Source organism: Rhinolophus hipposideros, assembly GCF_964194185.1.
Source record: "Rhinolophus hipposideros genome assembly, chromosome: 8".
NCBI lineage: Eukaryota > Metazoa > Chordata > Mammalia > Chiroptera > Rhinolophidae > Rhinolophus > Rhinolophus hipposideros.
In genome coordinates this window covers 6,638,618-6,664,595 of record NC_138054.1, presented here as the reverse complement: position 1 = coordinate 6,664,595, position 25,978 = coordinate 6,638,618, and the positions used below count along the sequence as shown (strand labels likewise).

The window sequence follows — 25,978 nt, the reverse complement described above, 5'->3', positions numbered from 1 at the left end:
TAGACCTCAAAGGACATATTCAACCTGGTGTACTATCACATGCCTTCACAGAAAGATGGAGAGTAACCCCCAGGTGTGTGTGCTGAAGGCCAGAGGCGGGATCTTGGAGCACGCCAGTGTCTGGCATGAATTCCCTGCATCTTATAAGACCTCCTTTACCTTTAGTGTATTAACATGACTGCATTACCTTATTAAAACTTTATTAAAGACTCTTCTATCCCCACCCTTTAACAAGGCCTTTCCCATTTGATATTATTGCGTGGAGGGGGGAAAGTAAATCAGTAGTATAAACCAGAAGAAAAATGAAAGCAATCTAGGGCTGAAACATGCTGTTAAGGGACTCTACCATGCAGAATCAGAAAAGCAGTTTTTGTGCACAGACGCAACAGAAAAATGGCATGCGTGATGTGTGTTAATCTGGCATTTTCTTAGAAAACACATCTGCTCATAAATAGCAAATACCTAAGCAACCATGCTTTGCAAATGCTGTTTATGTATTTATGCCACAGGCACAAGAAATGAATCCACATATAATCTGTATCATTAAAGTTTTATCACATCTATTACTGTTGTAATTTTTCTTATGATGTTTTCAGCAGAGACATAATAACATAACTGTGCTCTTTTAGTTTTCCTTACAAAGACAAGCAACAACAGAAACCCTCTAAACTCAAGGAAGGAATTCCTCTGTTAGTTTTCTTACAGATGACAGGAAAGTCAGCTCAAAATAATGGATTTAAGTAGTTCCACGCCAAGATATATAAATGTAAAGTTTCAGAACAAAGGGACAAAAAGAAAACAGGTTCCTAAAATGTCCCAGGAATCCACACAACCTTCTAGAACCAATACGCAAGTTTGGCAAGGGAAAAGAATACCAGATCAATACATAAAAATCAATCATAGTTCTATTTACTAGCAATGAATAATCTGAAAATGAAATTCAGAAAGCAATTTCATTTACAATAGCATCAAAAAGAATAAAATACTTAGAAAAAATTTTACAAAATAAGTACAAGATTATTATATATTGACTACTATGAAACAATGCTGAGACAAATTAAAGATGATCAAGTCAGAGGTCCACAAGCGATGGCCCATCATTCAGCCTCCTATTTTTGTAAATAAAATGCTATTGGAATACAGCCTCGGCTCATTGTCCATAGTACTTTCCCACTAAATGGCAGAGTTAAGTAGATATGACTGAGACTGTAGGGGCCACAAGAATAAAATGTTTACTACCAGGCCCTTTAAGAAAGTGTTTGACAATCTCTGATCTAAATAAATGGAGAAACATTCCATGTTAACGCAATACTGTTAAGATGGCAATTTTCCTCAAAATGATCTTCAGATTTAATATAATTCCTATCAAAATCTCAACAGGCTTTTCTTGTAAAATTGACAAGCCACTTCTAAAATTTATATTGAAATACAAAGGAGCTAGTGCAGCCCAGAGAATTTTAGAAAAAAGAACACTACCCAACGTCAAATGCGCTGCAATAACCGAGGCTGTGTGGTTCTCTATGTATATTTTCAACAGAGCTACCAAAGCAATTCAATGAGGAAGAACAAGTCTTCTCAACAAGTAGTTTTGGACAACTAGATGCCACATTCAAAGAGATGAATTTAGAATATTTCTTTACATCATACACAAAATTTAAATCAAAATGGGTCATACATCTAAAGGCAAGAAATAAAACAATAAACTTCAAAAAGAAAATATAAGAGAAAAATCTTCATGACTTGGGTTAGTCACAGAGTTCTTAGGTACAACACCGAAAGCATAACCCACAAAAGAAAAACATTTGATAAGCTGGATTTCATCACAATTGAAAACTATTTCCCGTTGGAAGACACCACTGAGAAAACAAAAAGACAAGCCACACACCAGGAGAAAATATATGCAAATCGTCTCTATGATAAAGGTCTTATATCTAGACTATGTAGAGAATTTTACAACTAAATAATATGACAAACAACCCAATTAAAAATGGGCAAAATAGCTGAATAAATATTTCCCCAGAGATGAAATACAAATGGCTAACAAGCACATTAAAAGATGTTAAGCATCATTATTCATGGGAAACATAGAAATTAAAACTCTAATGAGATAGCTGGACACACCCACTGAAATGTCTGTCAAAAAGGCAGACAATACAAAGTACCGGTGAGGATGTAGGAAAACTAGACTCCGCATCTATTGCCGGTGGGGATAGAGAATGGTACAGTCACTTTGGAAAACAGTTGGGCAGTTTCTTCGAAAGTTAATCGTAAGCTTGTATAACCCAGAAATTCTACTCCTGGGTATCTACCGAAGAGAAATAAAATCATGTCCGCACAAAAACTTGCCTATGAAAAGAAAGATCACAGCAGCATTATTCAAAGCAGACCCAAACTGAAAGTGACCTAAATGCCCATGCACTGGTGAATGGATAAACAAAATGTATACAGCACTATTCAACAGCAAGGAACAAACTACCGTGACACGCTAACAGGATGAGCTGCAAAACGTTACGCTGAGTGAAAGAAGCCACAGGCAAAGGACTATATAGTGTACGATTCCATGTCCATAAATGTCTAGAAAAGACAAATCTATAGAGACAGAAAGCAGAACAGAGGTGACCTGGGGTGGGGAAGCAGGGTGGGAAAGATGACTGGCTGCAAATGGGCAGCAGGAAACACTGGGATAACACAAATGTGCTAGGAGTGGATAGCAGTGATTGACGACAGCAACACGTTACAAATTTACTAACCAATGCTTGAATTATATATTTGCAGTGGGTAATTTTATGTTATGTATATTATTCCTCAATAATTTTTTTTTTTTAATTTAAGTCCCAGGGAGGAAAAAATGGTCAGAAATAAATGATCAGGAATTAAAATGTCTTCAGAATTCTAAACAGGAACACTTCTATAAGGCAATGTCAACATTCTAAAAGAAAAAGATTTTCACAAAAACGTAGCACCCTGACGAATCACTGGACAGATGTGAGGACAGGGTAAATGACAAGGCCTCAAGGAACAGCTTCCAGTGTACCCTTCCTCAGAAAGGCACCGGAGGAGAAGGTGCAAGGCAACAAGATAGGAAACACACACCCCCTCAAAGCCCAGGGTGGTGCATATGGCAGAGGGCACTCAGCATTCATATCCACTTCCATGTACCTTTCAGTACGGCAGAGGCTAGAAAGCTCAGTACTACACTTCCTGGCCTCCCTTTCAACTGGGTGCTTTGAGTAAATTAGGTTCCTCCAACTAGATACACTCAAGTAAGATTGGGATATGGGAGTGGAGGCCATCCTTCTACAGCTTGGGTTCTCTCTGTTAGTTAGCATGGCATGGGGAATTGTGGGTTGTTTACAAGTGTTCAGTGTCCAGCTGTCATCTGCTTCAGGGGTATGAAGAGACCATCGCTTCAGCATGTTCTGATCCTTACACTACAGCTACAGCAGAAGGTTCTTGCAGGGAGCAGTCCCAGTGACAGCCTCCTGACTCCTTCCCATCCCAATGGGGCAGAGGACACATTACCCTGGACAGGTCAGGGCGGCTGTGTGGCTCTGGGCATCCCTGGAGGCCAGCCTCAAGCCCACTCCTCCAGGACTTCCAGTAATTTGGACGGCATCTAATTTCTATTTTAAATTCCTTTCTGTTTAAAATAGCTAGTGTGGTTTTTATCTCCTCCGACTGAACCCCTAAATAATGTAATACAGAGGAAGACACACGAAGCAGTGTATTCCATACAAAAGAGACATAAAGGGCATTTCCAAGTGTATGGCAAAAAGAGATAGCAAGATGACCATCGAGTGCCCGTTAAGTGTAGAAATCAACCTGCCCGGAAGGTGAAATGGTGAAAAACCTGACGTATATGAATGGATGGAGAGTAGGTTCGGACCACTCGCAGAATATGGTTCTGAATTAGTGAAAAGTATACAAAAAGTAAGCAAACAAAATACAGCTGTGTAGGAGAGAAAAGATAACCATAGTTCACTAAATATTTCACCTCTGGAGAGCACTTAGGTTGTCACAAAACTTAATGCAAAGTACTGATCTATCCCAGATTATACTCTAACTGTAGATAAGTTTGGGAGATGAGAAGGACACCTGTTTTGGTGTTAGGATGCACAAGAAATGGTAAATTCACATTGCAGAGTTAAAAGAGAATGTTTTAAATGGAAAGAAATCAAGAAGCAGCAGTATGAGCATGTTACTTAGCGATATAATGTCCAAGAATCAACAGTGGGAGCTGAAATGGGTCTGGTCGCCTCCAGGGAGAAGGAAATGGCATGGGGGGGGAGGGGGAAGGCACATGGGGGTTGCTCCGGTTTGTATGAAACCTTACAGAACCATCTGACTCCTTAAACTATGAATAAACTTTAATAAAAAGAAAAAATTTCTTCAAAAAAAAAAGTAAAGAAGGAATGGCATGGATTCTCCCTCTCGTTCCGAGGCCGAGGCCCTCTAAGTACAGACGGATGTCCTCCTGCTCTGGGAAGAGCCAGCAGGGCAGCACCAGAGGGGGACCCTACTCTCATCTGCAGAGCTGGCCAGTCCCTGTATGCCAGGGACACAGAAGAGGAGAAAAATGCCAATAAGACAGCAGCGAAAGTGACAGAAGAAGATCAGATATAAAAGCAACACTTCAGTATACTGGGGGTCAAATAAAAATCATAAATTCGTTTTCAGAGATAAACAAAGTACCTGAAATAAGCCTGAGGTAACCACTAACAACTGTCTCTACCTAAAACAGCGGGTGTGAAAACACACACCAACATGTTGAGCTAAAGGTTAAACAGAGAGCCTAAATTCAAATTTGCTTCTGGAGTATCCGAGAGTCAGGAGTTCCAAAAATATATAGAACTAGTTTTTCTTCCTGGAAGTAGTGTGGTCTAAGAAACTGACCCATCAACTGCTCTCAGCCAATCCTATCTCCCTCCCTGCTGCCCACAGGGACAGTCGTTTCACCAGTTCCGTTAAACACGACAGGTTAAGCAAATGCAAAAATTTTACAAAGCAACACATCCAGCTGAAAGATTTCATTTAGTCAAAATAATATATTTCATTCTTTACGTTTTAGTCTAAGTCATCTGTGAGAACAAAACAAGAAACACCACTACCACCACGTCTGATAAAATTTGTCTTCAGGGTAGAACTGTACCCTTTTACAGGAACGGCCCTTCTCAGCACAGCAGATACATTTGTACTTGCCTGACTGGAATTCTATTCTTACGGCAATTAAATTGCTGCCAGCATGTTTGTGAACACTATAAATCTGCCCATGTTGATTCTTGAAATGAAAAATATCAAGGGAAATAAATAATCCTTTATTCCCTGCCATTCTTAGGAATGAGAAACAACAGACATTGTGACTAGGTGGAAGAAACAATAAAACTGTCCTCACTTAGCAGGCTTCTGGTTGGAAGTGCCAGCCTCCGAGATCCATGGGTTAGACAACTGTCCAGGGCGGATGGGTCTGATCTCCATGGACAGCAAGCTCCTGACTTTACGCCATTAACAACTCATTACCATCAGTAGTAATTTGGAAGAGGGAGGAGACCCAGACCTCCTGTAGCCCTCTCCACTTGTGAATCCACATTCCAGACTACAGAGGGCTTCTTGCACAGCCAGGGCAGGGCCTCAAGTGTTACACAGTCCTTCCAGTTCTTGCCAAACCCCTTTCCAACCATGCCAGAGCGGCCTTTCTAGCCATGGGCAGCCCTCGCTCTGAATGACTACAAAGGATTAAACCCAGACAAGCAGAATCAGGCCGAAGTGGCGCCAAAAGGCAGGAAGCCAAGGGCACCGGCGGCAAGAACAGATGCACAAGCTGTGCCCTGGAGCTAATGCAACCCACACAGAGTGATGGGCAGAGGACCCACGACAGCCATAGGGAAGCCACGCCCGTGCAACCTGGGTCTCCCCTCCACCTTAAATCAGGGGCTTTGCTGATGCCAAAGCAAACCTGTTCAGTGTCAAGAGGCTTCTCAGCAAACAAAGCATAATTTGTATTAGCAAATCTGAGTGTGAACGGTAGGAACAACTTCTAAACATAGGGAGAGATGTGGAAGCTTTTCAAAATTATAGTACTGTTTCATTGATTAATTTCTGACCGCTCCTCTACGTCCCCCAAATTTTAGCCTTGGCTGAGACATCAACTCATGAATTATTTTTCTTTGACTCAGTTTCCCCCAGTTTCTCCCAGAGAAAAAGGAATGAAAACCATATGCTTATTTCCACCCCTCAAATGTAACTATCCAAGAATTCAATTCTGTGTTTATTTCAGGTCATTAAATATTCACTGAGCCCAGGATCCAGGTGCTTCTGGGGATTAATAAATAAATACACAAAATAAAGACCCTGCTGACAAGGAGCTCAGATCTAGCTCTTTAGAAGGTTAAAAAAAACCTTCAAATAATCATACTATAAGGGAAACTACAATAAATAAATATCGCAGAAGAAGTAGTCCACAGTCTGCTCAACAATTTCTGTGGATATGGTCCATGCTGGGCATTGTACCAGGCACGGGAGCTAAGATGGAGAGAAGTCGGCCAGGCCTTGCCCTCTGGGCGTGGACAGTACAGTGAGGACTGGGGCTTCAAAAAGGGAGGAGCAGTCTCTGATCCTAGTGGTCAAGTGTCCAGTGAGAGGAGCTCAGCAGCCTGTGACAGTGCTGCCATTCCACAGCATGCCTGATGGTGGGGGTGACGCTGCCAGCAGAGAGCTGAGATGGCGCGGTGAGCTGAGTAACCACACGATGGCCTAGAGACAAGAGAACACGTATATGAATGGAAGGAGAGTAGGACACCGAGAGCTGGAGGACACCGAGCGCCCGCCTGCTGACTGCCAAAGACACAGTGGGGGAAGGGCAAGAGAGTGGCTCAAAGCTTCGCTGGAAAAGCAGGTGTTTGTCTTGCAGACCGTAGAGGATCACTAGTGACTGCCACAATGGAAACTAAATCAAACAGTTGGAGACACTCCCCCAGGTGTGGAGGAGGGACCTGGCCTGAGCACGGCCTGACCCCTCCACACCCGCCAGAACAGAGACTGTTGTCTAAATATCCCTCAGGGGCTGTCTTGTCAAGGCCTCCCTCCCCCCGACTAACCTGGCCCCAGACAGCACACTAGGCGTTTTCCCCTTTTCTGGGGCGAGTACCCCTACCCACCCCACCCTATACTATATAACTCTTTAGGCCTCCCTCTGCCCAAGATGTGCCCTGTATGTAAGTCCCCTTAAAAATTCTGAGTTTAATGACGGAGTTGTCAGCCTCTCCGTTTGGTCTCTGGTCCCTGGGAGAGTTTGTAACACAACGCCAACACAGGGGCACTCCCCTCGCCTCCCTGTGCTCCCCGCTGTAAGACAGGGCACCTTCCAGGAAGCGGGGACACTTAAGGACAGTGACAGGGATGAGGAATATTCCCTCCTCCCTGCTGGCCCTTCAGGCACTATGAAAAATGCCCTCTCTTTACTGACCATATTCTCTAGCCACACCCCTTTAATCACACAAAACTGTATGAAGCTGGTACTGAGTAAACATCAAAACCGTCAAATGCCCCTAGAACGCAAGCTCCAGCCATGTGAGAAGGTTGATCTGCTTACACTCTGCTTATCTCAAGCACCTGGAGAGCAGCTGGCACACAGTAGGTGAGCAAAAACAATTTGTTACACGAACAAGCAAAACTTGATGTATTGTAGGCAAGTATAAACTGGGACTATAAACAATCTTAAATAGCATCTTCAGTCTCTTCCTCTATAGACAAGGAAAGGAGGGCTTGGAGCTGTCAAAGGATCCCCTCTATTATCCAGGTCTCCTGACACCGCGTATAAAGTGCTTTCCTCTCTCCCTCATGACCCCAGCTTCTTGCATTTTCTGTGCCCTCTCATTAAGAGCAATGGAATTAGAAAGCAGCAGTTTATAGATCTCCAAAGAATTTCATTTTGAAAATGTGAAGAACCTCCATGACAGAATATGAAGGTAATAAAAGCCAACTGGGAGCAGAATGGGGGAAACATCCTGATTTGAGGTCAATGAAAGGAAAGCAACAAACTGCTTTCACAATGCTGCTGCTTCGAGTTTCTGGGAGTACCGCCACGACTGTCCTTTGAAATCGCTCAGGAAACTGCATCAGACAACACTCCCACTGTCTGGCCTTCCCCACTGGCTCCCTGGGGACTAACATGTACCCAAGCTTCAAAAATCTTCCCTTGGCACTAAAAGTGTAGATATTTTTAAAGGCAACAAATAGAGACTTGTGTCATTTTTGAAGTAGCTTTTTGCAATCTTCTGCAAAGATTTAAAATCAAAAAGGTGCTCGGTAACCATTTGCAGGCTAAGAAACAAATAACAAATGAACGATAATCACGACAGTTTTGAATGGAGACCAGAGAAGGGAACCTCATGACAACACGACTGTTGGAAAATAAGTGTTGGTGATCATCAGTGCTCGGCAGGCACTGCGACACGCTCGGGGTCGGCTGTGAACCGCTGGCACTTACGGTCTTGGGAGGGGAAAGAATCGGGGCCACGGAATGAAGGCATAGTTACCATCACCTCAGGGCAGTGGCGACGCTTGCCACAGAGGAGGCCTGCCAGTGCTATGATGGGGTCTCATCGGGTCCTCTGCCCGACCAGGGCAGTCCAGGCAGAAGGAAGGGTATTTCAAGGCCTGAGCAGCAAGGAAGAACTGAAAGGCCTGTGTGGCAGGAATCCAAGTGCCAGTGGCAGGAGGGCTTGGTACTACTAGAGAGGGGTCAGGACCAGAGCCAGAGCAGGCACTACCAGGAGGGCACAGCAACTACGGTGCTGGACTTTGCCCTGAGAGCACTGAAAATCCAAGGATTATAGATTAGAATGACAAAGACTTGACTGTTAGAAGATTATCCCTTGAAAAACAAGTGTTTATATTTTCAGAACAGTACAAACCACTGGAAATAAAAGAATGTAAATTAGGACAAAAAGATTGTTGGTTCAGCATTTAGGAGTGACAGCAGAAAGCAGGGTCCTCGGACCAATGGAATGGAGGACATATTTAGTGACCCCAAAGGGTACTGATAAACTACTAGGCACGCTTCTCTACAAAACAAAACAAAAGAAACATGATGTTTCTAAAAGCTGTACTAAAATTCAAAAGTTATTAGAAGAAGCAAATAATAATTCAACTTCCAATTTAGTGCATAAACTCAATAATACAAGTATTGAGGTTATCATTAAAAAGCTCATCCCCCCTTCTCACACCTCCTTTGGCCATTGGTCTCTCCATCTTCTGAATTCATCTCCTGCCTCAGCATGTACATAGCACTGGACCAGGGACTGCTTTGCTCGTTCTCCTGGGTGGTAATCTCATTCAACTCTTGCAGGTAACACACTTGCCATGTGTTTACACCTAGACTGCCCACTGGGACTGTGAGTTCCTAAAGAAATTCCTACATACTTTTGTACCATCAAAACATGGCAACATGCCATACACACAGGAGCTTGCAAGTATGGGGGGGGAAAGGGCATGTTTTTACCCTGCAGACACTGTAGACAGTATTATGTTTCCCACTTTCCTTTTACCATTAGGCATGTAGAGTCAAATCTGTGTCTCCTTATAGCAACTGATATAAATGTGTACTTCTTTAGTGCCACCTTAACCCTTTATTATTTTCCTAATTTTATTTTTCTTTTACCTTTTGCCCTGCGATTTTTGTTTTATCCAGACATATCTATATTTACAGACATTGCTATCTCATAGCCTTTAAAGAACTGTGTTATGATCAGATCTAAGTAAACGGAATAATTAAACAAAGGGTGCTTTAGTATTCCACTATTTACTCGGCTGTGCAACCTTCAGTAATAGAGTTTTTCAAACCAAAGCAGTTAATCCTCAGTTAAGCGAATTATCAGATATATAGAGTGGCTTCCCCATTCCCCAACAAAATATGACAGGAAGGGGTGCGTTTCAGGGGCCCCATCTTTACTTCCTGCTTTTCTGGGCTTCTTCAGGACATCCATTTGATCCGTTTGTTCGCTGTCAGTTCGAAGTGCTTCCTCAGGTCTCCAGAATCCATTTCCGCCCTTGAATTTCTATTGCCACAGATTCAATTCAACATCTCTCTCCTAGGCTACTGTATGATGCCCCTAGCCAATCTCACTGCCTCATCTCGCTCCATCCAATCTATCTTGCAGGACAAAGTGGAGGTTTTGTGCCAAAACGCATTCACCCATCCACACACTCGATAAATATCTGCTGAGTATCTACTAAAGATGAGGCGTGTGTGAAGCACTGAGGACACAGAAATCAAGAAGCCTGATCTCTCTTCAACAACTCATGAATAGTGGGGAGGCAGAGCAATAAACAAATTACAGCACACTCTGACAAGCAGTGCTGGGAACACCTAGTGTCCGTTGGGAAACACTGAACAGTGCACAAGGCACATTCCAGAGCTCCTGAGAGCAGGGAGTACCTACAGATAAGAGTGGGAGGGAAAGCTAGAGGGGCAGCGAAAGGCCACGCCGGGAAGCACCAGATATGACACGCTGATCTCAACACAGGATTTGTTTAGAAACTTCCAGGGGTTCCCCATTCCCAACCCTTAAATATGGCCTTGTGTGCCTCCGGGTCTAGGCCCCAATCTACCTTTCCTATCCATTCTCAACTCCCATCCTGTGCTACGCCCAACTACACCTCGCTCCTCAAAGACTGCAAGCTATGGGGCACACAGCCTGACTCAGATCTTCCCCTGGCCACGCAACACCCCACTCCACTGCTGCCTGCTGAAAACCCCACTTAGCATTTCTTCAGGAGTTTTAAATACTGCAACCACTAACACGTATGAATTAAGTATGTTTCCTACCCTCAAGAAGGTTACAATCTTGTGGAAGAAACAGTAAGGTATCATACAGAGTCCACATAGATTCCATACACAGTAGATTCCAAGATAAAATATTAATTGTGTAGAGAATTAGCCTAAACTTTACTTCTCTTAATTCCAAGAAAAATCTAGCAGGAATAATAGCATATATTAGCCCATACCACTGACACAGATTGCCATAACCTCAAATACAGGGTCAGGGCTGTGATGATGAAAAGTCTCAACGAGCCACATCTCCATGGATTATAAAAGTAAACAGTAAGCTCAAAATCCCAAATTCTTATGACGGTTCAAGAACCATCATACTGACTTATTTGAGAATTAAGTACTAAGCAGAACATGTTTCCTGAAGACACGAATAATTGAATTTTCATGAAACGTAATGCAATGTTTGTTCACTCTGTGTAAACATATACAGATTGCGAGTAAGGCTAGATTAATTCCTTCAAAGCACACTAGATTTCCACAAACATAATGAAGCTGTCTAAGGTAATAAAGTCTTAGAAGTCAACACATGAAGACTTTTTCATTTATTTCCCTCTACCTGAAGTGGCAGGATAAAAATGAGATGAAAATATAGGACTTTTATGTGTAAATTAATCCAAAAGCAACTTTTCCAGGAAATATACACAAAGCTCAGAATGAAAGCTAACTCTGTGTGCATATACAGGAAGCAGCAGTGACCTAGGAAGCCCTCAGCGTTACAGCACCTCCGATTGTTATCTAAAATATTATGTTCCTATCAGTGGAGTAGAACTGTGTCTAAAAGAAGTTGAGGCAAACAAAGCAGGCCATGAGGGGGGATCTCAGTTGCCTTCCTGGAGAATCACTGAAAGTCACTCAGAGAGCACAGAACTAGTGAGAGGTGGCCCAGATCTACCGCGTGACTACATGCAGGACAGACTGGAGACGTGGAGGCGGGCAGACCTGCTAAGAAGCTCCGTGTGCTTTCTCTTGTCCTCGACCTTTGAACATGTTTCTCTTGCCTGGAACAGCAGCCAGCACACTACAGGACAAGAATGAATCTTGCATGTTTAAATGGTTGAGAACATCAAAAGGAGAATACTGTTTCATGACATGTGAAAACTCTATGAAATTTTCAGTGTCCCTAGTAATGCTCTATTGGGACACAGCTGCACACAGTTACTCACCTGTGTCTATAGCTGTTCTCACACCAAAATGGCAGACCTGACTCTGCAATGGAGACCAGACAGACGGCCAAACCTAAAACATTTACCTCACGAAACACGTTTGCCGGTCCTGGCCCCGCACAGGGAATCCTCCTGCTTCCCCTTCCCCAGACCCTTCACCACTAACTCTCATTTATTCTTCACATCTCAGAGTAGGAGGGCTTTCTGCAGACTCCCCGAGGCACACGGGATGCCACCTCCCTATTCCCACAGCACGACGCACGCCCCTTTTCCGAGCCAGTGTCGTGTTGCACCATAGCTGCGGTTTACCTGTCCACGTTCTCCATCTCACTGCGAGATCCATGAAGGCAGGGACCATCTCCAGCTTTACATTTCTATCACTACTTGATAGTACCAGGTGTTCAGTAAATGTTGAAGGAATGGATGAAGAATGAATGAATGTCAAATATATGGTGACGGAAGGAGAACTGACTCTGGGTGGTGAACACACAATGGAATTTATAGATGATGTAACACAGAATTGTACACCTGAAATCTATGTAATTTCATTAACAATTGTCACCCCAATAAGTTAAAAAAAAAGAATGAATGAATGAAGACCTGAACCACGTGAAAATTCTCCCTTTATGCCAATGAACTCTACTGATTTCAAAAGATAAAGGAACCTCAGAGAATATTTGTTTTTCTGAAACCTTATATCCCTTGGCCTTTCTCTTCTCTCTCTATGGTGATTTTCTTACATTCCCTTAATTTCATGACTTTTAACACTGACAATGCCAAAATCGCTTACGAAGCTGCACTTGCCAATGGTTTACGCCCAGCCGTCTCCTAGGTATGTCTACCCAGATGTCTCAGAGGCGCTTCAAACTTAAGCGCTCAAACAGCCTCCACACCCCTCTCTCTCCAGCTGTAAAACAGCACCACGAATCCCCGAGACAAGCTCAGCACTGGCCTCAGTGTCTCCCTTTTGCTCACCCTCCTCCCGTCCAATCCACACACGGGTACGGCTGCCGCACCCCGGAAATATCCTTGCATCTACCTTCTCTTCTCAGTCTCTACTGTGGCCGCTGAAAATCACGATAGCATTTTCTGGATTAACAGCCATCTTCCTACTACCACTTCTTCACTGTTCTGGAATTCTCTTGAAAAAGAAACTAAATCTGATCATATCATTTCCCTACTTAAAAATCTCTACTGAGAAAAAAAATGAGGATTATTCATAGAAGAGAAAATAAAATGCTTCTTAAACACATGAAAAGAAAATACAAATAGAAATAAAATATCAAAATTATAAAAATAATGATATAATAAGTAAATAATAAATAATGACAAAAGAAAATACAAAATACAATAAACGCAAATTAAAATGACCTTTAGGTATAGTTTTTATCTGTCAGATTGGCAAACACGCAAATGCCTACTCACACACACGCTGGTGGGGTGTGAGGAAACAAGCACTCGCATACACCACAGGGAGGAATGGAAACAGGCAGCCTGACACAGTTATCTGTCAGATCCACGTGACAGGCATGACGTCTATAAAAATTATAAATACATATAACCTTTGACCTAGCAATTGCCCTTCAAGAAACAAATCTCACAGAGATACCTGCATATGAAATGTGACATGTGCACACATTTACTCACTGAAACACTGTTTTAATGGCAAAAGACTGGACACCACACAAAATGCCCATCAACTCTGCATTGGTTCAATACATTATGGCTCATACGCTGAATGGAAAAGCAAGCATTTATGAATATGAATGAGTATGCTCTCCAACCTACAAAGATCTCTAAAATACATTGTAAGTGAAAGAGAAAATTGCAAAATAATATAGTATACTACTTTTTTTAAGAAGGAAGAAACAGAATATACATTTGTATTTTCATTAAAAACTGGAAGGAGAAAGGAAGAAAGAGAGACAGGGGGGCGGGAGAGAGAGAGAGAGAGAGAGAGAGAGAGAGAGAGACAGAGACAGAGAGACAGAGACAGAGAGACAGAGATACAGAGAGAGAGAGAGAGAGGGAAAGAAAGCAAGAAAGAAAGAAAGAAAGAAGCAAGAGGAAGAGTGCACACACATACCTGTCCGCCAGCCCCTAAGTGAATGAGTTACCTAGAAAATAAATTTACACAGTAAACAGACAGGCTGCCTTCTACTCTGCCCATCCCTCACCCTCCCAAAGAAATCCCTACTGGCTGCAATAATCAGTACCAAGCCCATACTCCTAAACTTTGCAAACAACGTCCATCACACTCCAGGCCCCTCTGGATTCGCCCCACACACATACTGCCCCAATCACACGGAAATTCCCCGTCCTCAAACATTCCAGATCTTTCAGAAGTTTGTATCTCTGAACACACTGCCCTTTCTGCAAAAAAGGCCCCATATATTTTCTTATCCCGGCAATGTCCTAAGCATTCTGCAAGATCAAGGTGAAGTAACACCTTTTTAGGTAAACTCTTTCAGGGCAACTTCGCTGACTCCCACCTGCTCTCCACGTAGTGTGATAACACATTTCCTGGGCGCCGTGTGCTCTGTGTGCTATCTCCCTCATCAGACCCTTAGCTCCTCGAAGACAGGAGCTCTGCCTCACTCATCCTCACTAGCCAAGCATCTACCTTTCCAACAAAGGCTACCTACCTACCTCACCCTTTCCTCAATAAACATTTGATGAATATTCTGACCTCCTGGGTAACAGGTGCTTTCACCTAACAAACTGCACTTATCTTAATAAGGCCTTTAAGGCAGACGGCATTATTAGTCAGGAATCGTTCCATGCCTCTCAAATCAGATCTGCTCTGGTTCCCCATCACACACAACCAAAACTGCCCCATTAGACAACATTAACTCCTCATATACAAAATAAGGGTATTAGACCAGACCGTGGTTCTTAACTTTTTTAAGCCACAGAACTCTTTGAGAATCTAATGAAAAATGTAATTACTCTCCCTTGCCCCACCATCCTCCCACCCCAAATGTCCCTACACAAATGATGAAAAAAGTTGACAAGTAACTTCAGGGTATTCACAGTATGATTTCCCACTTTAACATTCCCTGCAGGATGGAAGGTGTGGTGACAGAACCCCAGAAAGCAATTTCCAGGCTCTCGGCCTCACATAGAAAGGTGCTGGCTCAGGTAGTAAATGGCCATCAACTGTGATTGGATGGCCATCAGCTGTGGCTAGTTGGCCGTCAGCTGTAACCAGTGAGCCATTGGCCACTAATATAACTGCTGTGGCTACACTAGCAGGAAATGGGGGCTAGCAAGAAGATGGTGGCTGAGCCTGCAAGAGTGGATTGCAGAGAGGCGGATGCCGCCAGCGAGAATATAGTGATATGACTCCCCTACCTATGGCTCCGTGGTTGTTCCTTTTTGGCCTCACCATGTCCTGTGTTCTTATGTGGGGAGTGGGAGCAGAGACCCTGCAGAAGACCCCGCACGACAAATGGCGCAGCGAGCAGGGTCCCCCGCACGACAAATGGAGCAGCGAGCAGGGTCTCCCGCATGACAGAAGGGTTAAAGTGAGGGGAGAAAGGATCTAATACTTTTTGATCACTTACTATGCACCAGACACCATACTAAGCACATTATATGCATTAATTCATTTCTCTTCATCACAAACCAAGGCGGTACATATTATTATTCTCGTTTTATAGATTACGTACTGATATTTGTCAGTGCAGGTCTATCTTTCTGACCAAAAGATCCTCACATTTTCTGTACAGACACGCACATCTCCCTCACGGTGGTCAAGGAAACCAGGCAGTAGTAGCCAGTAAGGAGCAGAATAAGCAAGTCCCATGAGATCCCGTCCTTTCTGTTCCCCAGCTTTTCCCCAGTGGCAAAGAATTTAAGTGCAACTAATGAGCAGCTCCAACACCCAGCACCCTCAAGGGCTAACAGAGAAGTAACCAGCCACGAACAAGGAAAAATGGCTTCAATCAAATGATTCAACTACAAAGTCCCACACCCAAAGAAAAGGAGCTACACAGAGACCACTCAGGTGTGCTCCATGAGAGGCATGTCTCTGGGACACACAACCAACGTAGCCAACTCATCAACCAGCTGTTCTCCCAGGGGCAGTCACACCTGGCCTCAGAGGATCAGAGCAAGCCTGTTCCAGGACGGCCAGAACAATGGTCTAGAAAAGGTAAGAACCATCTTCAGCACATGCATTTCATCCAGGAACGCATCCAGGTTTTGTAGGGCTCGAAGCCTACACAATTCAGAAGAGCTCTTTTTAAAACAGAAATGTTACTTGAACTTCAGAGGAGATCTGCCTCCTCTCTCTTAAAAAATGCCTCCATGAGGAGAAAGAAGTTATGCTAGTTATTGATGGTTCAGGCCTCTGAAGGTAAAGAAGGTGGGGTGGGGGGCTATGAAATTCCCCTCTAATTCTCTGGAGGGCGTATGGCGGTGAGGTACACCCAAAGGTTCCGAGCAGCAGTTCTACCTGGGACCGCTGCAGCCAGAACTATGACTGCCACATCCACGACCTCTTCATCGTGCCAACAGTGGGGCCCTGAGCACATGGCCTGGCGGTGACTCCTGATTCACTCCAGTCTGGTCCCCCTCTCCCTCCTGCCCCTGTTCAGCTCCCACTCCCGTTTACAGTCTGCACTGCCCCGCTGGTCTCCCTGCCTTTCAACGGACATTTCTTCCACTCACTGTCCACAGTAACACTAGTCTCTAAAACACAAACCTGACCATGTCTCTTTCCTACTTAAAATCTTTTAACCGTGTGCTACTACCGGAAGGATGAGATTTCAGGTCTTTTATTTTGCCTTCCAAGCCCTTGCAGAGCTGACCACTACCAAGGAGACTTCAGTTTTCTCTACGTGACTCACATGTGCCCTGGGTTTTCTAAGACTAATTGGTCATCCCAGAAGAAGGAGCACTGCCTTCCACTCTTCGTGTCTCTGCACTAGCTACGCTCTTGGCCTAGAAAAGATTTCCTCTTCACTCTACGCCCATCACTAGGTTTACTCAATCTTTTTTGCTCAGTTCAAGCATTATAACCTCGGTGAAGCCGTACCTAGCCCCTCCAGGAACACTTTACTCCTTACAGATTTCCACGGCACCAGGGCCCTAGAAGGTGACCTGTCAGTCTCCACCAGTGGACCGGAAGTCCTTCCCAGGCAGAAATGACCTCTGTATCTGCAGGCCAAACATGGGGCCTACCACATCAGACTTACAAAACGTTTGCTAAAGGGGTGGACAAAGACAGCTAAGGCTGATTCTAATAAATGGAAGTACTGAATAATGGATATTGAGAGAGTTTCCTTCGTAATGACTTCAAAGCCCACAACCCTTAATTTCCAGGGTTCCACAGACAAATAGTCTAAAATACCAAATGAGTGTTCTAAATTCTGTATGTTAATATCAGCTGCTTCCCCTCATATTGAAGGTACTGAACAAGGTAAAATGAAAAAAGAATATCTTACTATCCTTTGGTGTTACTTCCCCCAAAGACACTTCTATTCGCTTCCTAGTTTACTGTCAACCCAGCCGCAATGGTCAAGCATTTCCCTAAGTGTCCTTCCTAAGATACACTCCACAGAAAGGACCTTTCATAAAGGGATTCTGGGGTCAACTAAGCTTAGGAAATGCTGCTCGCTCCATCTTTTAGCATAGTTAGTTCTTCCTTAACTCAGAGATGCTTTCCTGAAAGAGAGCAATAGAACTTTTTCAACTTGTTACTCTTTTCCACGTTTAGTTGGATATCAAATCTTGTTTTCTGTTAAACACCTAATAATATTCAGTGTTCTATTTCATGTACTGTGAGAACTGCTACACTTGACCAACTCCTGAATTACCCCAACTGAAAAACACAATTTGAAAATCTGGCATAAATTTTGCCTAATGACATAACTTCATTTTGCCGATAGACATAACAAAATGGCCATTTCATGAAGCCACTGCTTCTAGCCCAACATACAGAAACAGATCTTAAAAAAACATGACACAAGAAAAATAACTTAGCAGATTGTGTTTATCCCCACAGTACCATAAATAATTCCTAAACTTCCAAATTGCTTCTTTGCAAGCGAGAAAATAAAATCGAGCCATTGAAAACACATCACTACCTGCCTGCAAAGCTGCTGCAATGATCCCATGAAGTAAGAGTTTCATAAATAGTTTAAATAAAATTCAATTATACGAGCACCTTTTTTTTCTTTTTTAAGTCTCTGAGAATTTCTTTAAGGAGGTATGAGGAAGAAACCTGATTAACCCACCACATACACCACAGTCCTGCTGGGATGAAGTTTTTCATATGATGCTATAAAATAAAACTTCTCCTGTGGTTTTTATTAGTCTTAAAAACATCTCTGGTTTGTTTAGGAGGCTGAATCATGGGATGTGAAAACTAAAAGGAAATCTAGAGGCTGTATCACCTAGGTGGCTGATTTCACAGATGAAGAGACACTGAGAAGCCCGGGACTTGGCCAGGACCTCCAATACAGCCAGTGGCTGGGCCTAACTATGGGCAGCTCTTCTCTTGGAAGCCCTTGTGCTTCCTTCAGCATCTTCCTGCTAACTCAGGAATGGCACTGAGCAGCTGAGGGCAGAGAGGCCAACGGCCAGCCCGGGAAATGGGGCAGTTTCCCTCCACATTTGACTGCTTCAATGAACCTGGAGAAAGAATAGTAAACATCAGGATGAGTGAGGCAGGGGTAGCCACCCACTCATGTACCCATCATTCATTTTGTAATATGTATACTGAGTGCCTATGGCGTGACAGGCATTCTTCTAGGAATCAGGAATGCAACAGTGATCAAAATCAAAAAATTCCCTGTTCTCAAGAAGCTTACATTCTAGTGATTCTCGAGTTTTCTACCTGAGACTCATTAAGGTCAGACACCTAGCACTAAAAAGGTTATACTGAGAAAGCGGGCGCACACACATGCGCACACAATATTCCATGTCAGTAGTATTTTAAAAAACTCCAATGGGATTCTAATGGGAAGGGCCTTCTAGACAAATACCGCCCCCAATCTCTGTCTAGCTTAGGGAACAACCACTACACAAATTAAAATACTGGGAATCTATTTCAATGGCTTCTCGGGGAGGGAGGAAAAGAGAAAAAGTCAAGCTCTTGTCAAACCATCTTTCTCACTAAGCTAGAAAGGGAGGCAGTGAGGACAAAACTCGAAAGAAATAAATAAATTCTGTGTAATTGTATTGGAAGAGAGAATCTTAAGCACACCATAACCCATGGGTAAGCTGAGAAAAAATATGCAAGACAACCACAAGGCACATTTTGTCAGACAGCTACTGCGACAGACAAACCACTACAAATCTCAGTGGTGTGTAACAGCCACGCATAGTGGGCTGGGGCTCAGCTGGTCCAGACTGAGCTGGGCTTTGGGCTCCGGGGTGGTTCAGGTCCACTCCACATGCTTCTTACTGTTCTAGAACCAGCAGGCGATGCATGTTCATTTCGTAACAAAGGTGGAAACAGAAGAGGACAAAACCAACTGCCAAGTACATTTCAAGTCTCTGTTTGTATTACATCTGCTCAAGTCCCTTTAGCCAAAGTAGTCAGGTGGCCAAGCCAAACAACAGCACAGCAGAGGAAGTAAAATCTTCCCACAGTGGAAAGTGCTTAAGTCACAGGCAGAGTGCAAGGAGTAGGGCAAGACCTGGGAGCAATAATGGAGTCTGACGAAAGAAATGACCATTTATAATAATCCAAAATTGCCAAATGTCCATTTCTTTCCACTCTGAACCTCTTATTTGGAAACTCACAAACTTCTCCATCAGCTTCAAATTTTCAAAAGCTAATAGTTGGATTATATCATTGGGGTTACTGTCTCATGAATGGGGGAGAAAATAGGAAAAAGGAAAACAGCTGGAAAAAAAATGGAAAATTCAGTTTACATTGAAGGGGGAAAGACTGAGGAATTAAATGACAATTGCCTTATATTTGCCAAATACACAAGACCTCAGACATTGAAAATAATTCACAGAACAGAGTCTCTGCTTTCCAGAAGTATATGCATTACAATTATGCCGCAGATACTGTGCAACATATATGATAACAGCTGCAAAAATATCAGAAATGGATACACATGGCACGACTTGAATCAAGCTACCAACAACCTTTACTTTCATTGCAATAAAAGAAATGCTGAGCAGGATTAGAAAGAAGTAAAAAATATTCCAGGAAATAAATAAAATTCTGTGCAAACAGTACAGCTGCAGTCACCAAGCAAACCCCAAGCTCCATTTTCAGTCAAGCAAGCGCAGTCTGGAGCACACCTTCCCAACTAAAAGGGGGGCACAGTGGGACCAAAACTGACAGCGTTAGGAGACAGAGGGTAGAGGTTTGAAAGCCATTAAATCTTCAGAATCCCCATGCTGAAAATATAAATGATACAGCAATACCATCAGAGGCTCAAACTACCAGAATCAAGCATGACAAGCAGAAGGGTTATCATTGCCGAACTTGTCAACTTACACCCACTCACATTCCCTAACAAGGTGACATTTTGGAGAATGATGTTATATAAAGAAACCTAAAGCTACTCAAGAAAGAAATATGTATATTCCATTTATGAAAGAGCAACTTAGAAAAAAAAAGAAAAGCCACAAACCTGGAGAATACAATTGTAATGTATAAAAATGACAGATGATTAGTATAATAGTCCCTCCCACACCATCCATGGTTTTGTTTTTCATGGTTTCAGTTACCTATGGTCAACTTCGGTCCAAAGATATTAACTAGAAAATTCCAGAAATAAACAATTCCTAAGTATTAAACCGTGCGCCATTCTGAGCAGCGTGATGGAATCTTGGGCGTCCCTCTCCATCCCACTCAGGACGTGAATCATCCGTTTGCCCAGCGTATCCACGCTGTATATACGACCTGCCCATTAGTCACTGAATGGCATCGCAGTTATCAGCTTGGCTGTCGTGGTATCACAGCGCTCGTGTTCCAGTAACACTTATTTTACTTAATGATGGCCCCAAAGTACAAGAGGAGTCATACTAGCAATTTGGATATGCCAAAAAAAGCCATAAAGTCCTTCCTTGAAGTGAAAAGATAAAAGTTCTTGACTTAATACAGCATTTTATCATCTCACATCATCATCATCAGAAGGGTGAGTAAAATAGTTTGAGAGAGAGAGACCACATAACTTTATTGGAGTATACTGTTATAAATGTTCTGTTTTATTATTCGTTATTGTTGTTAATCTCTTACTGTGCCTAATATATAAATTAAACTTTACCATAACTATGTTTGTATAGGAAAAAATATACAAGGTCAGACAATTAAGTTCGCAAACTTGTTGCAATGTTGTTGCTAACCTTTTTTGATATCAGAGAGATTATTCATTATAAATTTGTACGAACTGGACAGTTAACCAGGTTTACTATTTGGAAGTATTAAAAAGGCTGCATGAAAAAGTTAGACAACCTGAACTTTTCGCCAACAATTCATGGCTCTTGCATCACGACAATGCACCAGCTCACACGGCACTGTCTGTAAGGGAGTTTTTAGCCAGTAAATAAATAGCTGTATTGGAACACCCTCCCTACTCAACTGATCTGGCCCCCCAGTGAGTTCTTTCTTTATCCGAAGATAAAGGAAATATTGAAAGGAAGACATTTTGCTGACATTCAGGACATCAAGGGTAATATGACAACAGCTCTGATGGCCATTCCAGAAAAGAGCTCCAAAATTGCTTTGAAGGGTGGACTAGGTGCTGGCATTGGTGCATAGCTTCCGAAGGGGAGTACTTCAAAGGTGACTGTAGTGATATTCAGCAATGAGGTACGTCGCACTTTTTCTAGGATGAGTTCACGAAATTAATTGTCAGACCTCATATATAGGGTTCAGTCCTACCTGTGGTTTTATCCACTGGGGTCTTGGAAGGTATCCCCCGTTTGTAAAGGGAGAGAGACCACTATAATCAGAATAAATGATGAATTTCTTCCAATCAATTAAAAAAAAGACAAACAGAAAGTTCACCCAAAAATGAACAAAAGAAAAACTATTAAGTGTCAGATAAATATATAAAAATGTGTTCAACCTTAATAGTAATTAGGCAAAATGCAAATTAAACCACAGTGAAATACGATTTTAAACTCAGCAGCCTGGCAAAGTGCAACCTACTTTGTGTAAGTCAAATGGTGAAGAGGATGCAGAGCAACAAGAACTTTCACACAGGCTCAAGTCAGTAGAAAGGGGCCAATTGCTCTAGGAGAGAATCCAGTGTTATCCAATGAAATGAAAGATGTTCATAAGTACTGATTTAGCTATTTCACTGCTAAATAAAATATACCTTAGAGAAATCCCTACACCTATATATACAAGATGTACAACATGTTTGGCAGTAGCATTTGTAATAGTAAAAAAATTGGCAACAATCAAGTGCCCATTAACAAATGGATGAATAAACTGGTATATTTATCCAAAAGAATTTAAGCACTGAAAAATGAATGTACTAAAACTCTACTACATGTAACACAGATGAACTTCCCAATATTGCATGAAAAACTAAAGTCATAAAAGGATGTATAATGTGATCCCATCTGTTAAAGTTTAAAACACAGCAAAAATTAACTTGTTTTACAAAATACATATTAAAACTATAATAAAAATCAAGATAGTAAAGCAAAATTCAGATTAGTAATTGCTCACAGGAAGGGGGGAAAGAGGGAAGATACTACCAGGGAGGGATACACAGGGGCCTTCAACTGTATAATGTCCTATTTCTTAAACGAGTTGGTAGACACTGGACTGCTAGCTATAATAAATGATTGGAGGATAGATAGATAGATAGACAGATAGACAGACAGACAGACAGACAGATAGATAGACAGATAGACAGACAAGTGGAGAAAATATAAGGATAAAGTATATCAACAAAAAAAGGAAAAATAATTTTTAAAAATAGGGAGACTTGAGCATGTTTATGGCAAAGAGTAAAAAACGGATAGAAAAACAAAGTTGGAGGACTCACACTTCCTAATTTCAAAACTGACTACAAAGCTACAGGAATCAAAACAGCGCGGTACTAAACGTGAGGACAGAAATACAGAACAATGGAACACAATCGCAAGTCCAGAAATAAACTGATACATCTACAGTGAATTGATTTTCAACAGGGGTGCCAAGATCTTTCAGTGAGGAAATAATAGTTCCTTTAACAAATCCAGGTGCTGGAGCAACTGGATTTCTACATGCAAAAGAATGAAGCTCTACTCGCACCATATACAAAAATCACCACAAAATGGATCAATGCCCTAAATGCGGGAGCTAAAATCACAAAACTCCTAGGAAAAAATATAGGGATAAATCTTCTTGACCATAGATTGGGCATTAGAGATAGATATGACACCAAAAGAGGCGCAAGAGAAAAAAAGAAGAGATAAATTAGACGACACGAAATGAATTAATTCTAAGATGGGAACAGTATGAAGCATATGTACAAGCTTTGGAGGGCAAGTACACAGATCTGGCTTAAGGGAGAAGAAAAACTAAAGCAACAACAGCAGAGTCTGCATGCAGGGAAAACATCCTTGTAATACAACTATCAACCAAAGAGCAAGAGATGGAAGAGGGTACCCCTCAAATCCAGCAGCCTAATGTGGCCCAGCTGAGATCAACAACTTGTTTTTCCTAAGAATGAAAGGTGAACTGGAACAGACTAAAGACAAACTGGAATAAGCCCAAAATGAATTACGTGCCTGGAAGTTTATGCTTGACAGCCAAACAGGCATAAAATTAACGGCGAAGTGTCGAATGCTTATCCAGGAGAACCAGGGCTTGGAAGCCCTGGGTTGTATTGCACAAGTTGAAGCGGAGTTGGCTTTACAGAAGAAATATAGTGAGGAGCTTAAAAGCAGTCAGGATGAACTGAATGACTTCATCATTCAACTTAACGAAGAAGTACAGGTTATGCAGAGTACCATTACTTCTTCAGCAACAACTGAAGGAGACACGCCAACAGCTCAGTAGCCAACAACAGCCATCTCAAGCCCCAGCCCCAAGTCCCAGCAGGACTACAGCTTCTCAGCCTGTAGGACAGGCGGAGACCACAGGTCTTTAAAGACTCACTCGGCTGGCCCATGGGCCAAGTAATGGCAGTTCCTCCCGGCAGCGGTCACCTGGGTCTGGATTTCACAGGGAGGGGGACACAATTGAAGATAACTGGCCTTCTTCTCTAGGAAATGGTAATAAGGTCTCCAACAGCTCGGAGAAGAGAACTGGCAGAGGAGGTAGTAGTTAAGTAAACCAACTCAGTGCAGGCTATGAAAGTGCAGACTCTCCCACGGACAGTGAAACTCTCACACACCATTTCTGTCATGATCCTCAAGAGGAGAAAACAGGGAGTGGGAAAGGTCACCAAACTGTGGGTTCCCGTCATGTTCAGAATGGCTTGGACTCAAGTGTCAATGCACAGGGTTCAGTTTTGTAATATTTTTTCCAGCAAATTTTTATACAGTGTCATTTAATATGGAAGAGGATACGGTCCAGAAAATTAACACATACCTTTGTCACAAAAATTTTCTTTTCCTGGGTGTGTTTTTGTTGTTTTTTGTGTGTTTGTTTTCCCCCTTTGCTTCAATACCTCTGCCACTTTAGAAATGGTAACAGTTAATTACTTTGTTGCTAACAGGACATCTTGTGTAGGGTCAGATTATTTTTATATTAGTTAATGTGAAGTTGTAAATGGAAATCTTTCCTTCAAGTATAACATAATGATGTCAGTATAAATCTGTGGCTATCTGGAACCTGAGCTGTGTGAGGGCATTCTCACTCACGCTGGTCCTAGACCTCGGCACCACTCAGACCTGTTAGCGTAGATGTGGGTTTGTGACTGCCAAGTTTGCCCAGTAGAGTAGTGCATCACTAAAAGTTGGACTTGCTGATGGAGTCCTATAGTAGTTTCAGTGTGAGATGCAGTTTTTTTCCACCATACATTTGTGCATTTTCTCTTTAGGTGACTGAATGTTTAAGAAATCTGTGTACATAGTTACTCAGTTTTTATGAACTGTTATACCCTATTAATGCGTAATGCTCTGTGACTCCAGTATATCTTAACCTGTGCTAAACCAAACCTAAATAAAGATTTTTATTATTATGCAAAAAAAAAAAAAAATTCAGAGTGTAATTCTATTTTTGTAAAATGCATATTTTACATATATATTATTAGGTATATCTGATAATTCTATACATGCATATTTTTAAAGTTTTATCTAAGTGACAATGGAATTACTTTTTTCCTTTAATGTTTTATTTTCTTAATTTTTCAGTGATTATAGATTGCTTTCATATCAGAAAATAATCTCTCCATCTTATCCATTTTGAAAAGAGAAAACGAACAAAGTCTAAGTAAATATTTGAACAGACATCTCTATTCTGACAGCTTGAAAATATGCCTCCTGGAGCAACTACAATGCAAAACCTACACATGGGGCTGATACATATTTGTTTGCTTCTCTGAAAGACTGACTTCAAAAAGGGAGAAAGTTAGGATAAAAGGAAGGGAGAGAGGAAAAGAGAAAAGGGGAGGGAGAGAGAAAGGAAGGGAAGGAGCTAGAGTTGGCCAGATCTTAATAGTCTCATCTGGCTGTTTTACCTCAAAAATTCACAGTGCTTATTTCTGATTCATAAAGTCGATGGATTAAATACACAGTAGATCCAATACAGCCACACTTTTCTGGTGCCACACAGTTGTCATGCAATTATCCTTTTTCCTGGAGTGTCCTCACAACCCAACCTAGTGGTGTTTGTTCAGCTCCACTAAGGGGCATAAGGCCACTATCCCTCACTCTGATCACAGCTCAAATCCCTGTACAAGTACACAAAACAACTAACAGAGTATTCTGAAAAGTAAACAAATAGACAAATTTTGATTGAGAGTCAAAACTTGGAGAAGTAACCTATACAGGATGAATTTCATGGGGGTTTTTTGTTTGTTTGTTTTCAAACATGGGCCCCAGTATCAGAGCTGCACAACATCAT

The 25,978-nt window shown here is 42.2% G+C and overlaps 1 protein-coding gene and 1 pseudogene across 16 annotated transcripts in view; one reads left to right on the top strand and one right to left on the bottom strand.

Moving 5' to 3' along the window:
* Positions 1-24,428, top strand: part of LOC308500900 (pre-mRNA-splicing regulator WTAP-like) — a 74,360-nt pseudogene extending 49,932 nt beyond the window's left edge. The window contains exon 2 of the transcript in view: positions 23,388-24,428. The product of the transcript in view is annotated as a pre-mRNA-splicing regulator WTAP-like (transcript). The remainder of the gene's footprint in view (positions 1-23,387) is intronic.
* The window catches only part of FARS2 (phenylalanyl-tRNA synthetase 2, mitochondrial), a 507,792-nt gene that overhangs the window by 314,408 nt on the left and 167,406 nt on the right, over positions 1-25,978 (bottom strand). The window lies entirely within an intron of this gene.